Genomic DNA, 17,213 nt, shown 5'->3' with positions numbered 1-17,213 from the left:
ATGTAGTTGGTGATTTTGTTTTTTGGTATATTTGTGGGGTAGATTGGTGCTGATTTTGTTGGGTTTACTTTAGTATAATAGTGATTATACAAGCTCCATTCGATTTGTTCGGTGTTGGTGAGTCTTATTATTTGGCTTCTAATGAGGTCAGGTTTAGTGTAGATGTTATGCACATAAATTGGTGATTTGCTTGCAAGGTTGGCAGCTTCGTCCGCCAGCTCATTCCCCCGGATGCCAACGTGGCCAGGGGTCCACATTAGTTTTATGTATTGGTTTGATTTGATTAATAAGGAGCGGCTATTGTTGATAAGATCGGTATTATTGTTGGCATTTAATATGGCTTTGATGGTAGAGAGGCTGTCTGTACAAATAACTTGTTTTTTGCCAATTTTTATAGCCTCTTGAATGGCGGTAAGAACGGCAAAGGCTTCTGCAGTGAAAATGGAAGCTGTTTGTGGGAGTAATCCAACACGTATCATGTTGCCATCTTTCGTGGGTAATTGCAAAGGTTGTTATGGTTGAGGTTTTGGATCCGTCTGTGAATATGAATTTCCAGTTTTTGGCCTTGAGCTCAGATGAAATGCTGAGGAAGAGTTTGCGGTATATTTCATTGGTTGTACTAGTTTTCTCATATGATGCAAGTTTCATTATAAAAGAGTTTGAGTCTATGAGCCAAGGTGGTTCTAGAGCAGATGAATCGCTAATTTTTAGAAGATTGTGTTTCGGAAAGTCGATGTTACCGGATTGAAGGGTTGTGTAGATGGCCGATGGAATTTTATGTATCCTCTTTTTATTAGCCGTGAGGTTGATTGCTTTGCCGATTAACGATTTGGTTGATTTAGTTTAGCGTGCAGTTTATGTTTGTTGGTTTCTCTACGCTCTTCAAAACTAGGTAGGCCCGCATCTGCCGGGAGTGGTGCGGAAGGCGCCAACACTACATCTTGCTGCTTGGTGGTAAGTTGGTTTTATGATTCCAATTGTGGTTTTCGGAGAGTTGCCGTATATATAAATGCCATAGTCGATTTTACTTAAATCTAATAATTTAGTTATATTACACAGTGTGCTTACATGTACGCTACTTTACCTACTCGATAAATATTTAACAATGTTAGACCTTGCAGCTAGCGATTTCTTAATATCTAAGCTATGATTGCGCCAATTATATTTGTTATTAAATATTAAACCTGACATTTTTAATGTTTTGACATTTTCTATATCTATATTATTAATATTAATAGTAAGAGGATCACAGGAATGTTTTCGGCATACGTGCCGAATCTTTCACTTAGCCAATGCGAGCTAAGCACCAGAGGAAATTCCCCAATCTAAAATGTCTTTAAGAGCATTAGTAAGCAAAGTCTTCATATCATTTACTTTGTTGCTTTTACACATTATATAAACGTCGTCTGCATATAGGCAGTACCTAATTTAAAAGTTTTTGTTTGGATAAAATATCGCATATATATTGAAAAGCAATTGAGAACAAAACGACTGATATAGGAGATCCTTGGGGGATTCCGTTTTCAAGTCGATATGTGGGGGAGTAGGTATTATTGGATTTGATGCAAAATTGTCTGTTACTGAGGAATGATTTTACATAATTAAACATCTTAGGACCAACATCCTATTCTTTGAGCTTATTTAAGACAACATGTATACCAATTCTGTCAAACGCTTTTTCGAAGTCTAAAGCAAGTATGGACACAAGGTTTTTGGAGCTTAACGCTCTGGAAATGTAGTTATCAATATATAGAAGAGCGTCTGTATACCCTTGATTTGATTTGAATGCTACTTGGTGTATATTTAAAAGTTGCTTCGACTCTGCATACCAGAACAAACGCTTGGCAACAATTTTTTCAAGTATTTTACCCATACATGGTAGGAGAGAAATAGGGCGGTAACCTTCTGGCAATTGTTTGGCCTTCCCGGACTTTGGAATCGGAAGTATAGAACCTATATTACCTACTTAAGATGTTATTATAGAGATCTATAATTCTAAGTTTCACCGTATATACCGGTCCCTACTGGGAGTTTTACCTTTTAGCTTCCATAGGCAAGATTCAAGTTCTGTTAATGAGATATCTCTTTCAATTTTTAGAGCTTTGGGATCGCTTGTTTGGATGTCAAATTGGTTGGCAATGAAGTTGTTTTTCAAAATTTTGAATTCACTTGTAAAATTGCAGTCGTTTGAATAACTAGCCCAACAGTGGGTTATGTAGTTCCCGATTTTAATTGGATCTGAAATTGGACCATTTGGTGTTGTAAAGTGATTTATTGAAAGAGAAGTAGGATTACCTGTAAGGCATCTAATGCTATTCCAAATTTTATTTGAAGGGGTGTTAGGATTGATAGTAGAAGTAAACTCTTCAGGGATTTTTGCTTTTGCTATTTTGAGTTGCCTACAGAATTTGGCATTTACCTTTTTGAAAACAATGAGATTGCTCTCGATGTCGTTTAAAGCATTTCCAAGCTGCCATTTTTTCTGTAAGCAAGCTCTGTATTCCACCAAGGTGTTACCTTTTGCCGTGGTTTTGGGTGGGTTTGAGGGATAGAAACATTTGCAGCAGACCTAATGACTTTTTGGATAAGTGCCGCTTCTTTATTTGTATTTGAACTTTGGTGTTTATCATAGTGTGATTTTAAAAGTTGAGCTTTGAAAGCATCAGGCCAGTTTGCAAAGTCGGTATTAAACTTTGGAGTTGAGGGATGTTTCCTGAATTGATTTAAATTTATGGTTGTGATAATTGGGAAGTGATCACTATTGTGAAGGTAATCAATGGTTCTTCAGTCTAATTTTGGTAGGAGTTCAGGAGAAGAGCAGGTAATATCGATGTGTCTTACCTCTATGGTAAGATAGAACACATGCATGAATTGATGTCACCTGCTAGAATTTCTGGGTGGGAGACCTGGTTTAATATGGATTCAATGTCGTTTTTGGAAAAACTTTGATGCGGCGAGATATAAAAGGATATTATACAAAGTTTGGTCGGCAAAGCAATTTCTATTGCGGAGCAGGCTATACTTGAGGTGATTAGGATTTCTTTATGTGGTATGTTGTTTTTTACCAGTATTGCGACGCGACGCCTTGCTTCGCAGTAGTGTTAACAGCCAGATTATGAAAATGAGATTTGTATATGTTTTATGTGGAATTGGTGTTGATTTGCATGGAAAGTGTGTCTCTTGAAGACATATAATGGTTGGATTGTGTTCTTTAATTAATATATTTAGCTCATCGTAGTTATTAAAGTAACCTTTTCCATTCCACTGGAGAATCTTGAATGGCAATTTTTCTTGAAGAGTTGAGTTCTGGGGAGAATGTTGGTGTGCATGAGGTATGAGATTAGTTTGATGAAAAGTAAGAGGTTGTGCAGTATGACCCCGTCGTTCAGGGGCTGCGAGCTCGTGTACGAGCTTGATTGTCCAAGCTCCCGGACGCCGGGGTTGTTGTTGTTGCAATTATTTGTATTTTTATACGTCATCATCATCGTCTATTCGACCGGAAATTTTAAGAAAGTAGTTGTTTTGAGTTATTTGTTCCTGTGTGATTTTAATTATAGGTGAGAGGGGGGAAGTGGAAGATTGTGAATTTATTTTTTGCGTTCGTTTGGGTATTTCTGGGAGAGGTTGTTGTACAGGAGTTGGCGTGGTTTTATAAGGTTGATTTGAGTTTGAATTTGAAGGGGTCAGATTATTTACAGCAGCGTTTGCTGATGTAGACAAGTTTTGATTTGTAGGTTGGAAGTTTTCTATTTCGAGAGCGGGGATATTGGTGGATGTTGTTTCGTTTGATTGTGGTGAGGTGTTCAAGGTAGATGGGGTATTGGTTTGAATAGTATTGTTAATTGTTGAAGTTATTTGGTTGGTATTTATAGGTTTTTTTTTTATTTCTTGTGTCTTCTGAGTAAGTTGAGATCGATGATTGAGGTGGATACTGTTCGTTGAGAACTTTTCTTGCTTCTGCCATTGAGCATTTTTTTATGGTTTTGATTTTTAAAACTTCCTTTTCTTGAGTAAACTTTGGGTATTTTTTGAAAGAGGCTGGATGATTTCCCATACAGTTGGCACATTACACACGTGTGCACTCTTGTGGCGAGTGTGGCGGAAGGTTACAACCATCACAGAGGGCAGTACTTTTGCAATATTTGGCGGTATGACCCAACTTTTGACAGTTCTTACATCTCATGGGATTGGGGTAGTACTCTTCCACTTTAATGTTGTACCAGCCAACATTTACCGAGCGAGGAGCGCGATAGAGGTCAAACGAAAATAGAATCAGGGCAGAAGGAGTTTTTTTACCGTCTACGATTTTAGTGAATTTGTACTTTTTTGACACCCTGCGAGCACATTTCATCAACAATTTCTTTCTCTGGTACGTTGATCAGACAGCGGGCATATGCTGTTCCCTTACATGTGTTTAGATGATCATGTAGTTTGACAGAGATTTTCAGTAGCCTAAACAACTGGAAGTTTGTGACGTCATCAGTAGCAAGAAAGTCAAAAAATTCTCTTTGCTCTAAAATTGCAGCACTATGAAATCAAATGAACCGCTTTTGCACTTTATTTTGTCCGACAGTGACATATATGGCAAAGTCCCATTTAGGTTATGCATGAAATGAAAGAGTATAATTATGCACTTAAGTTGGCTGGCCAGCTAAACTCAATTCCTTACAAAAAACTAACGTTTTATTTGGCTCGTCTGAATAGGCAACTAAATAACTAAAGGACATAATAATCTGTATTGCTACCTTTCTTTGAACTTCTTTCATAAATTCGATTTGGAATTAAGTCATAAAGTGGTTGAAGATTTGCAGTGATATCTTTACCCACGGTTTTCTAATTCTCTCGTTTAAGAATTCCTTGTCTTTATATTGCCCCTCTGACTCATACACCTTAAAATAAATAAATTAGGTGGCGCAACAGTCCGTGAAGAACCAGGGCCTAGTGACTTACACCTCTCAACCATTTCTGTGTGCGAGTAATGTTGTCAGAGATAGAAGGGACCTACAGTTTATATGCCGAATCCGAACGGCTAATTTGAGAAAGCACTTTTTTATAAAAAGAATTACTCTTGGAGAATGTGTCAATTCCACGCAGGAGGCAGTACCCGTGAAAAAAGTAAGGTGGCACAGGCAGGGATTGAACCCAAGACCCCTTGCATGACAGTCCAACACACTTTTTTTAATTCATTTTTATTATTTAAATCATAAACCTATCTTAAAGCTAGACAAAAATTCATAAAACTAGCCTAAATAACCATAACTTACAACTAAATTAATGGTCCCATAAGGACACTCTAAGTTAAACTATAACACTTAATACTAATGCCTTTCGGCCCTAAGATCTATTTTACTTCAATTTATATTTTATTTATTTTTGTATTTATTATAGTAGGGGAGCCCAGGATGCTAAATCGGGATTTACTCGAGCGTCAAAGAGACCTATTGGATTGCGAAGCTTAGATGATAAGAACAAAAAAATGTTATATCATATATATACTTTCATCGGTGGGGGGAGCGGCTATAAGTTTTCAAAAATGTAAAAAAAAAAACAATTGCATGGACATACTCGAGCGCGTCAGATATTAATAGCATCCATGTTCTACGTATTTTTGAAAATATACGTATGTTAATCTGACCGTTTTCATGATGGAGGTGGTCGTACGTAAGGGTTAAAAAAGGTAAACAAAAAAATTTTGCCGAGCGCGTCAGATTTTAAAAGGGGATGTTAAGTGAACCTAAAAGAACATGTAATAATATGACGATTTGGATGTGACCCAAATTCGCGACCATTATTAGAAATTGCAAAAAAAAAATCGCCATTTTGAAATATTCGAGCGCGTCAGATTTTGATATATATGGTTCATGTATATACCCTAAACGTGTTGCCTCTTAATCTGACGATTATCTGGAGGGATTCCCCAAATCTGACAATTTTTTTTTTCCTTGCTTAAGTATTTGAGATAAATTAATTTTTCTTAAATCCAGCTTTTTTAAATGCAAAAGAAACTTTGCATGCACCCCATCTTGCGTCCATCGCGCCTTTCACCCTCCCCACCTTGCACATACTGCACCTTGGACCCACTCAAAATCCTATAGTGTGCCCAAGCAGGGGGGTTGCAGGGGGCAGAATGCCCCCATACACACCTCGGTGTGGCGTACACCCAAACTCGCACACACCCCACCGTTTCATACACCCACATTCAGGCCTACTATTATTACTATCAAAATAAGACCACTCAAGCTAAAAATAAAGAATTAAATTAAAATAGTAGTTGTGGTTATTTTCAATTTTTCAAAAACTAAAAGACATAAAATGATCTATAGTTTTCGGTTTTTGATCAAAAACAATTAAGAGTAATAAATTCTGATATAAAAACAATGGTAGATAATCTTAAAGTATTGAAAAATTACACTTTAAACCTTTTTTTTTAACTTTTTTTACTCAAATTTTGAGCTTAAAATTAAATTTTTCAAAAACGACGCATAGTTCTGACTTGAATTAAAAACTGGCTAATAAAACTGAATGTTGGCTTTAAGAAATTTATAAATCTTAATTGTAAGTATCACCGTTATTTTTTAATTATTTTTTTCCATTTTAAATAATAATTTTTTTTAAATTACCCCGCCCCTCACTTCGGCTAACGGAAATCGTCAGATTATATATTATTTGTGAACGTTGAATTATTACCTTCAAAATAAAAAAAAATTTAGCCACGCTCGAGAAATTCAAGATGACTTTTTTTTTTAGAAGTTTGTAACCCGCCTACTTCTTATCGTTAATCGAAAATTGTCAGATTAGTGGAATATACACTTTTTAGCATATAACTAACTTACCCTACCTTAATCTTACGCGCTCGAGAATTTGAGATGATCAATTTTTTTTACTAATCTGATCCTTTATCCTTGACGCGCGGCCACATATACGGGGCTAATACTTGGTGGAGGTATTCAATGGGGTACCATGCAGGTACCTCCCTGTATATAAACTGCCGCGCTGTAGTAAATCCCAAAATCCCTTCTTGGGCTCCTCTACTATTAGAAAATTTGAAAAAACTAATATCGATATCCTTTTATATTGTACAGGAGTTTCCTATCAACGGTTCTTCGCTGACGTGGTAGATTAGCACTGCCAATCTATCCTGTATCAGACCGCATCTATCTAAAAAGAGGAATGCCTCTAGTGGAATGTAGCCGCTCAAGCGTGCACTTTTAAAATACTCGTCGTTCGGATAGAACGCCCCGAAAATTAAATTGTTGATCGAAGACATAACTCTTGCAATGTGAGCTCGAACTAGTTTTATCATAAAATTGTCAATTCTGTTGATTCGAGCCCCGTTGTATAGGACCTCGTTGGAATAGTAATGCATATAGGAAGATTCGGCTGTTCGGTACAGCGTCGTAAACACTGCTGCTCTTTCTTCTCCATCTGAGAAGGAGCCACGTTAAACCCAACAGGACAACCATAAACGATCATCGGCCGTATAAGGGCCATGTAGCAAATTACTTTCACTCTGGAGTCAAGCCGACTACTAAAAAACAGCCGTTTCGTCAGAGCAGTCCAACGCACTAACCATCACGCTACGAGTATTACGACTCATACACCTTACGGGAAATAAATCCGAAAACATTTTCAACTGTGTTAAGATTCAATGAGTATCTAGTCATTTGTACATTTTGACTCTCGGTCCATTATTTTACCAACACCGCTGAATGGATAGGAGCATTTTCATTCTGGAATGACAATTCCATTATTTTTAATAGTATTTTTTTTTTAAATGGAGACGATTTTCTTTTCGCTTTTCGTTCTACTTTTTTTTCTTTTTGAATGCTTTTCACTCTTGACAACTCGTTTCACTGCCGTTAAACTACACTTAAAATCAGTTAAAAGTCTAATTTATGACGCAGTATCATACGAATTTTAAGCAGCTCTGATGGTTTTGCGTCTATGTGTCCCTATGTAGCCAGTTTAATTTTGATTTAAATAATGTTTCAAATAACAACTTATTGTACTGAGATCCCTGCAATATCAATTAAAATTATTTGAAAAAAGAATTTCAAAAAAAGAGTTAAGAAATATCCGCATCCGCAAAAAACTCTGCATCAGTTTATGTGGATGCGGATGCGGATTATTCGCAATGATTCCAAATTCAGCATCACTGATGCGGATGTTTTTTAGCGCTTTTTTTCAAATTCTAAAAATAGCAACAGCACGGATATACTCTACCATGATCAATAAAAACGACCTTTCACCCTTAGTAAAAATTTTAAATTAAAAAATCTCCGTCCCAAGTAGGCGACGCTAAAGCAACAACAAATGAACAAATCATATGCAATGGTCACAGATTTGAGAATATAAAAGCTCTTGCTGAGTGACCAGAGGACACAGTTTATTTTTATTTATTAAGTGAAAAAGTAATACAAATACAGAACATAAATGCCGCCACCAACAAAAAGCAGCATCTGGATCTATTTTAATTTAAATAAAAATGATCCTGACAAGTCCGAATCCAAAATATGTCGTAAAACATACTCACGACTTCTTCGTTGAAAAACCATTTGAAGTAAAAAAAAAAGGTATGATATTTTTGCAGGTATGATATGTGAAGCGATGTGGAAATGATGCTAGATTCATCAACTAAAGACGAAGGTGAAGAATCTGATAACGCTAGTCACGAAGCACTTCTCCGAAGGGAGTTAGCATGTTACCGAAATAAAAAAAGACTAGAATTGGATAATAATCCTCTTGATTGGTGGAAAGTCCAATAAACAGACTTTAAAAGGCTCTCCAAAGTTGCACTGAGGTATTTATCATTTCCACCAGCCAGTGTTCCCAGCGAACAACTATTTAGCGGAGCTGGATTAATATATGATCCACTAAGAAACAGATTACAGTCAGAGAAGGCTGCAATCTTGATTCGTTAACTCTTGTGAAAATCGTTAACTCTTGTGAAGAATTTTCTATTTGTTTAAAATGATCTAACATAGTCTAAAACCTTTGAAACCTTGTTGGGCTTATGTATGGGAAGTAGGGTAGCAGTTTTCCAAATTTGTGGTATTATTGAGGTTTTGAGAATATTGTTGTAGAGTAGGAGGAGTCTTTGGTTTACAACTGCAGGTAGCATAGGATAACGTCTTATCCTGTCTCTACCAGGTGTCGTGCCTTTGGTTTTGCTTAAACATGCCTCAAATTCACTTATTGAAATAGGGAGTGCTATACGTTGAGCAAAAATGTTTTTGTTTGGAATGTAGGGAAGACTTATGCTAAATTCATCCTTTTTGGTTTTAAAAAGAGTAGAATAATTTGTATCTTTTGAATAATCAGACCAGGATTTTAAGAATAAGTTACATATATATTTGTGCTGGGTTCGTTATAACTGTATTATTTTCAATTCGTTACAACGCTGGCCACTTATAGAAAAGTGAATGTCGTTATCGTCGACGAAAACATGGGTAAATTCACAAACGTCAAATTTTTAGGTAGTGATGAAAAGGCACCAATATCCGGACAGTCTTAGTGTCCGGACACACATTAATTTTTTCGAGAATAATAAGAAAACCATCCATAAATAAATATGATCCGTTATATGTCTCACACATACATCCAAAGTTTAAAGTCGATCGGCGGGATACTGAAAGAGTTACAAGTCAAATCAGTGTCGACGGTCTGCGGTTGTGTTTTCGTTTTGTGTAAAAAAAATAGTGAGAGCATTTGCGAAACGTAAGTAATTTAAGAAGAATTTATTATTTTATTGTTATAAAAATTACTTAGCTTTTATTAAAATTGAATAAACTTCAATAAATCAAAGAAAAAAAGGAAATTTACTTATTTTTTGCCGTAGTTTTCAGTGTCCGGATACTGGAACCAAAATTGAAGAATATTTTAAGTTTCCGGACAGAGTGATATAAGGACGAACAACACCAGCATAAGGCAAGCAGCGATCAAGTACGACCGCTTAACTTTGCACGACCGATTAAAGGGAAAGAGACTAATCCGCGAAAGGGCTACAAAAAATGGGCCCAGAGCCATATTTGAAAGCCGACGAAGAGGAAAAAATAGCTCAATGGTGTGCGGATTTGTGCAAGTGTGGCTTCCCCTTAAAAATGGATGATTTATTGAACACGGTCCAGAAAATTATAAAAGACTAAGAGAAAAACTCCGTTCAAAAACGATCGTCCAGGAAAGGCATGGATGCGAGCCTTTTTTAAAAGGAACCCCTCTTTATCTTTGCCAGAAGCGGAGACCATCAGTATGGGTAGAGCCATAGTTACCACAGAGGCTATTTTGAAATGGTTCAGAGAATTTGAAGATTACCTGGAAAGCATTGGGCAAGCACAAATTATGGAAGACCCAAGAAGAATTTTAAATGAAGATGAGAGTAGCTTTTGCCTCTGTCCAAAAACTGGCAAAGTTATTGCACCAAAAGGCTATAAAAATATATACTAAATTTCAGCTGGAAAAGAAAAAGAAACGCTGACTGTGCTGATCGTTTTTTCTGCTGATGGAACCCTTTTTGAGCCCATGGTCGTGTTTCTATATTTACGCCCACCGAAAGAAATCGTCGAAAGTATGCCAGAATCTTGGTTTTTAGGAAGAAGCGAGAGTGTTGTGTGATTGTTTGTAGATGGGCACAAATCGCATTTGACTTTAGAGCTCAGTGAGTTCTGCAGCCAGAATGGAATAATTTTGTATGCGTTACCACCCAACACCACACATATCATGCAACCAGCCGACGTAAGTGTCTTTAAACCACTAAAATCAGACTGGAAAATAACAGTCCGCGATTGGCAGTCATATACTATTTAGGACAATTCACCAAACAAAACTTCTTTCCTCTTTTGAATGAAGCAGTAATGAAGAATAAAAACATGGTTGACACTATTAAAAACGGCTTTAGAAAATGTCTATTATTTCCATTAAATCCGCAAGCAGTTGACTTCACAAAATGTGTTAAAACCAACACTGAAAACTTGTTAATTGCTCAAGTTCCTCAACTGTCAGACAAAGACCAACCTTTAGATATTTCATCCCTCAATAATTCTTCAGGAGTGGTAAAGGCTTTCAAAAACCAATTGCAAGATGTTGGAGTAGATGCTGACATCGTTTTGAAGGTTTTTGAAACTGCAAAATCAAAAATTGCACAAAATGATTCACCGGAGGATATAATCGTCAACCCAGATACCTTAGGCATCCCTGGAGGATTAGGGGACCTAAGCGTTGGAGTGTATAATCTCAATGGAGAGGGTATTCTAGAGAAAGAAACTTCAGAAGCGGATGGCTTAAGCACAATTGAACCCGAGCCTGTACCGACAAATACCCCGCAACAAGAAAATTCGCGTAAAACCCCTGAAATTTTGTCCGAAACACATCTTATGGAAATTGATATTTTGATGGAATCCAAGGTTACACCGAGCACTTCAGCAATTGTATCTCCAAGACCATCTGATAGCGAAAATAAGCCAACTTCAAGACCTTATATATCTGCCTATACGTATTATCCGAAGTTAACTTTTTTTCAATAAAAAAAATCAAATTAAGACAAGGCGTAAAAGCATCTTTTGCAATTTCATCTACTGAATAGCGAGAAATTGAAGCGAAAAAAGCAAAGGCAAAATGGAAGCAATAGCAAAACGAAAGCAAGAAAGACTCATTAAAAAACAGACAAAACAATCTGCTTCGAAACAAAAAAAGGAAAAATGCCAAGAATGTTGGGATGAGCTTGAAAGTGACATTAAAGATGACAACCTGAAAAATATTGAGTGCTACATTTGCCCTAGATGGTTTCATCTAAGTTGCACTGCAATGGCTAATCTGGACTACGAGGTTGCATCTAGAAATGATTTTACTTGCAACTATTGCTATGATAGTAAAAACGACAACGCTGAGCGTAATACTGCAACTGAAGACTAAACTGTGAACTGAATGAAGACTTATTATTATTAATTTTCTTTTTTTTTACAAAATATGTTTATAATTTTTTTAACTTTAAAACTTTGTGTTCTTATTAAATTTAAATTTTTAGAAATTAAGTAATGTATAAATGTTTGACTTTTCCTAAATATAATTTAATTTATTTAAATCAAAAAAAAATATGAAATGGGGTGGCGCAACAGTCCGTTGTGAACCAGGGCCTAGTGACTTACAACTCTCAACCATTCCTGTGTGCGAGTACAGTACTGACAACAGTTGTCAGCAATGGAAGGGACCTACAATTTTAGGCCGAACCCGAACGGCTAATTTGAGAAAGCACTTTTTCATGATAAGAGTTATTCTTGAAGGATTTGTCAATTCCTCGCAAGAGGCAGTACCCGCGAAAATTATTTTTAACTTCCCATAGGAAGTTATTGTAATGGGTCCGATTTGTCAAATTGAAAATTTTGACATTTCTCGACGTTTCAAGGTCCCTAGAGTCGAAATAAAAGATTTTTAGAAAGATGTCTGTGCGTTGTTGTCCATAGCTCAAGAACCAGAAGAGATATCGACTTCAAATAAATTTTGTTATACAGATAATAAGCCAGAAAGATGCAGAAAGGGCTCTCAAGAAAATTGCGTGGGTGGTTTGTTTACCATAGCAGTTTGAAAAAAAGGTGAAAATTTTGGTTAACCCTAAATATCTTACGAACCAAAAACGCTAGAGACTTGAATTAAATTTTATATAATATATTGTAACGTGATACCAAACAAGAATATTTTTTGAAAAATATCAATATAACGGTTTTTTTTATAAATCAATAAAACTGAAAAAAAAAATTTGTCACCTCCAAAATTTTACGACTGAAATATGATTTCATCCCTAAAACAATTTTGTGCAATGAAGTATAATGTTTTTGACATCTGATAAAATTTTGAGAAAAATCGAATTGACCGTTTTTTTTACAAAAAATAAAAACCTAACAAAAAATGTATAAAAGTTGGTAAAAATTGATTTTCGACTCAAATATCTCTTCAAAACTTTGAGATATTGGCTTGAATTTACTTTTATTTTTCAAAAAATCTTGTTGTCAACATTCAGTTAAAGTTTGAAAAAAATCGAATTAACAGTTTTTGTACAAAAAATTAAAAACCGAAAAAAAAATTAACAAAAGTTCGTAGAAAATGATTTTCGACTCAAATATCTTTTAAAATCTTTGAGATAATTTGTTCTTACTAATTTATTCTTATAAGAAATATTGTTTTCAACATAAGGACAAATTTTGACAAAAATCGAATTGACAGTTTTTTTTTACAAAAAATAAAAACCTAAAAAGAAATGTATAAAAGTTGGTAAAAATTGATTTTCGACTCAAATATCTCTTCAAAAATTGTAGATATTGGTTTTAATTTACTTTTATCTTTCAAAAAATATTGTTGTCAACATTTATTAAAATTTTGAAAAAAATCGAATTGACAGTTTTTTTTACAAAAAATAGAACTCTAAAAAAAACAATACTAAAACTTGGTAAAAATTTACTTTCGACCCAAATAGCTTTTCATAAATTAAAAATATTGGCTTCAAACTTATTTTATTTCACAGAAAATATTGTTTTCAGTAATTTTTATATAAAAATCCAACAGTCCGTTTTTTCATACAAAATAAAATCTAGAAAAAATAGTGCGCAAATTTGGTAAAAATACATGTAGACAAAATTTTAAGCAAGACAAATCGACAGACGGGATGGGAAGTTATCAGTGTGGTTCGCATCCCAGCCACTTTTTTTTTAAATTAAAGTGGCACAGGCAGGGATTGAACCCAAGACCCCTTGCATGACAGTCCAACGCACTTTTTTTATTTTTTTTTTTATTAATTTTTATTAATTCATTCTTAAACCTATCTTAAAGCTAGACAAAAATTCATAAAACTAGCCTAATTATCCATAACTTACAACTAACTTAATAGTCCCATACGGACACTCTAAGCTAAACTATAACACTAATTATTAATGCCTTTCGGTCTAAAGATCTATTTTACTTCAGTTTAAAGTTTATTTGTTTTGTTTTTATTAGAAAATTTTGAAAAAAAAACTAATATCAATAACCTTTTTTATACAGTCCAACGCACTAACCATCATGCCACGGGTACTATAATTCATCGTTAAATATTAAATAAGTGAATTAATGTGTTTTGTTCCTTTTGTGTTAATTTTTTAAGTTTTTTATAAACCTTATTAAATATCATATGCCTTTATATTTTAAATAAATATTAATTTTATAGGTAGTTACTTAAGTAAAAACTAAATAAAATTTCCTACTTTTTACCAAAAAATTGTGATATTTCATTTGCTCATAACTCCAATAAACTTCTAAACTCCATACAAAAATTCTTTGCCCGGACACTAAAATTCATTTTCCGGAAGCTGAATTTTACCGTCCGGTTACTAAGTCAAATCGACTTTTTTTTAAATTTTATTTTTTCTAATTATTGCAGTAAATTATGAACAAATAACAAAAATCAAAAATTATCGGAGAATAACCAATATTTTTGAACAAATCAAAGTACTCGAGGTGGCATTGATAAAACCTATTCCGAATCAAAGTTAAAAAATACGTTAAGTGTCCGGATACTAGTGCCTTTACTTGGCATTATTGCTGATCGTTGCTCAGCTGATAACAATGCGATGCTTATTAACAAAAAGTTTTACGTTTAAAAACCACTATAAAAACTACCATTGTAATTATAATATGCAGCCACACATTTTATCTTCTTTAGAACTTTTCTCCACAATACTGACTTTGATTTTCTGCCGGTAATAAATTCACCTTTATATTTTAACCTGGTTTCTAATAATAGTTTAATTTGAGCACTGGTAAAATATTCCTTGAAATTCATCAAATTAATTAATTTATAAACAATTAAGAATTGGATTGAATACTTTCCATTGTTTTTCCGTCATTTTTGTTCCAAATTACATCGGTATCAACAACTTATCAAGAAAATTCTTGATGCTTTTTTTGTTTATATTTGCTCATCAGTTTATCGAACTTTGCAATAATGAACAATTGACATTTCAAGTGATGCCAATTATTTGTGTTTATGAATGTGCTACATGGATGATCACATCTCTGCAGCGATACGTTTGTGAATTTACATAATATGGCCCAGTAATACCACTAGCACACAAACCGCACCATACAGTTATTTTTTGTGGATGAAGTGGTGATTCATAAAGGAAATATCGATTTTCACTCGAACATAATTTGCTTATTGACAGTTCTTCATTTAACGAAAACTGAGCTCAATCACTTAAAAATGGCGTCACGACTCCGAATTTCGGGGGAAAATGTGCATAATTTGCAAACGTTGCTTGTTCGTGTACTTTATCATGATGAAAATATTGAGTTTGCTGAATCTTTACTAAAGAACCGGTAGAATCACCCCTTTAAATATTTGCAAATTATAAAAAAAGCAGTATGGGTACATACTTATCACACGTAATATCTCGTTAAATACATAAGGCCACGTAAAATTACATAATGTGCGAAGGAGTAGGAATCGGAGATATGAGATACATATACCAAGTCACTATTGCCATAATTTGAATAAACTACGAGTATTTTAACTGAAGCTTAATGAAATATCTGTGTTCAAAAGGTAAAAGGCTTCTAAGTCGACTTAAATGGTTTTAGCTATTTATCCTTTTTTCAAGCACTCTCTCTTTTAAACAACAAAGTTATGACCTTTTGTAAAATACTTTAACTTTAATTCTTAAGGTATTGCAAAATGTAACAAAAATTATTGTAGTAAAATATCGTAAGTTGTTTTTTATGTTCAATAAAAATAAAAAAAAGTAAGATCGCTAAGATATTTTACCACAAAACTTTGATGTTTTACCATATTTAATAAATAAAAACACAATAACAATTTAACCGATCTAAACTGAAAAAGATGTTATGGCAAAAGCACTTAGTGGCGTGCAAATAACTAGAAACGATTTTTCATAGTCATTTTATTTTGCCTGTCTTGCTTTCTTCTTCAATATATAGTTTTAATTTTCTTTTAGCTGGAAATTTGTTTTCGTATCTATTTTATTAAATATTTTTTTTTTTGAATTTATAAAAAAGATGAAAACCTGAAAAAACAACTGAAACTGGTAGGGCACATAATAACATTCATGAAGATTCTGCGATGTGGAATCCTGTCCATTAGACCCTCAATTCTCTTGATCGGGCCAACGCCACACCAAGAAATTGCTCCCCAGATCATAACACTGCCACCACCATGCTTGACAATGGGGCGAGTGTCCTTTGGATTATGTTCTTGGAATCTCGCCGTCCGAGACACGCTTTTCTATCAGAATTAATCCTATTAAATTTTGCTCATCCGAAAAAAGCACATGTTTCCACTGATTCGACAGGTGCTTATATTTTTTAGCAAAAGCCAAGCGGGTCTTTCGGTGACGTTCAGTCAGTAATGGCTTCTTCCTTGCTATGCGCCCAAAGAGTCCAGCTTCGCGCAACCTTCTTTTGACAGTGTCTACAGATGGTCCACTTTCTGCTTCACCAAACACTAGCCTCCTAATATCCCTCGCACGCAATTGCAAAAGGGTTTTTTTTTCTTCCCGAACAATTAGTGCATGTTCTCTACGAGAGGTTGACTTTGGTCTCGGCTTTCGTGGTATTTTTTCTATTGTTATTTTTTTTTAATATTGAACAGCATTAAATACAATCTTCTTTGAACATTTTAAAATGAATCTCCCTAGAAGGTTTTCTTTCTTTATGATGGCTCAAAATTTCACGTCGAGTCTTTAAGTCACATGATTTGTTTTTTCCCCATTGATGACGTAACTAAACAATTAAAATTCAATTGTCGAAAAAATTAGATACAAGAGAGTAACTTTTTAATCTTGAAAGTCTCAAAATAAGGTTCGTATCTAATTATGTGTACGATCGTGGATATGGTTTTGTGATTTTTGCTTTTTTTAATTAAAAAATAACGGTTTTATAGTTAATTGGCTAAAATTCAATGTAAAAGAAAAAAAAAGATGGCCGCATTTATTTAAAGAACACATAATAATTGGAAATTGAAGTTTGACCTGTAAAGCGTCTCTAATTGAATGCACGGCACCGTAAGTCAAAAAACATTAATTAATATATCAAATACTAAACTTATCAAAATTTAATTTTACTATTTATATAATTGTATATATAAAGGATACTGAAAATTGTACCTTCATATATTTTTAAATTTTTTAACAAAGATTGCAAGTTAAAAATTCAATTTCTAAGAAGCTATAAAAATA

Source organism: Eupeodes corollae, chromosome 1 (assembly GCF_945859685.1).
Source record: "Eupeodes corollae chromosome 1, idEupCoro1.1, whole genome shotgun sequence".
NCBI lineage: Eukaryota > Metazoa > Arthropoda > Insecta > Diptera > Syrphidae > Eupeodes > Eupeodes corollae.
Note: the sequence above shows the minus strand (reverse complement) of the source record.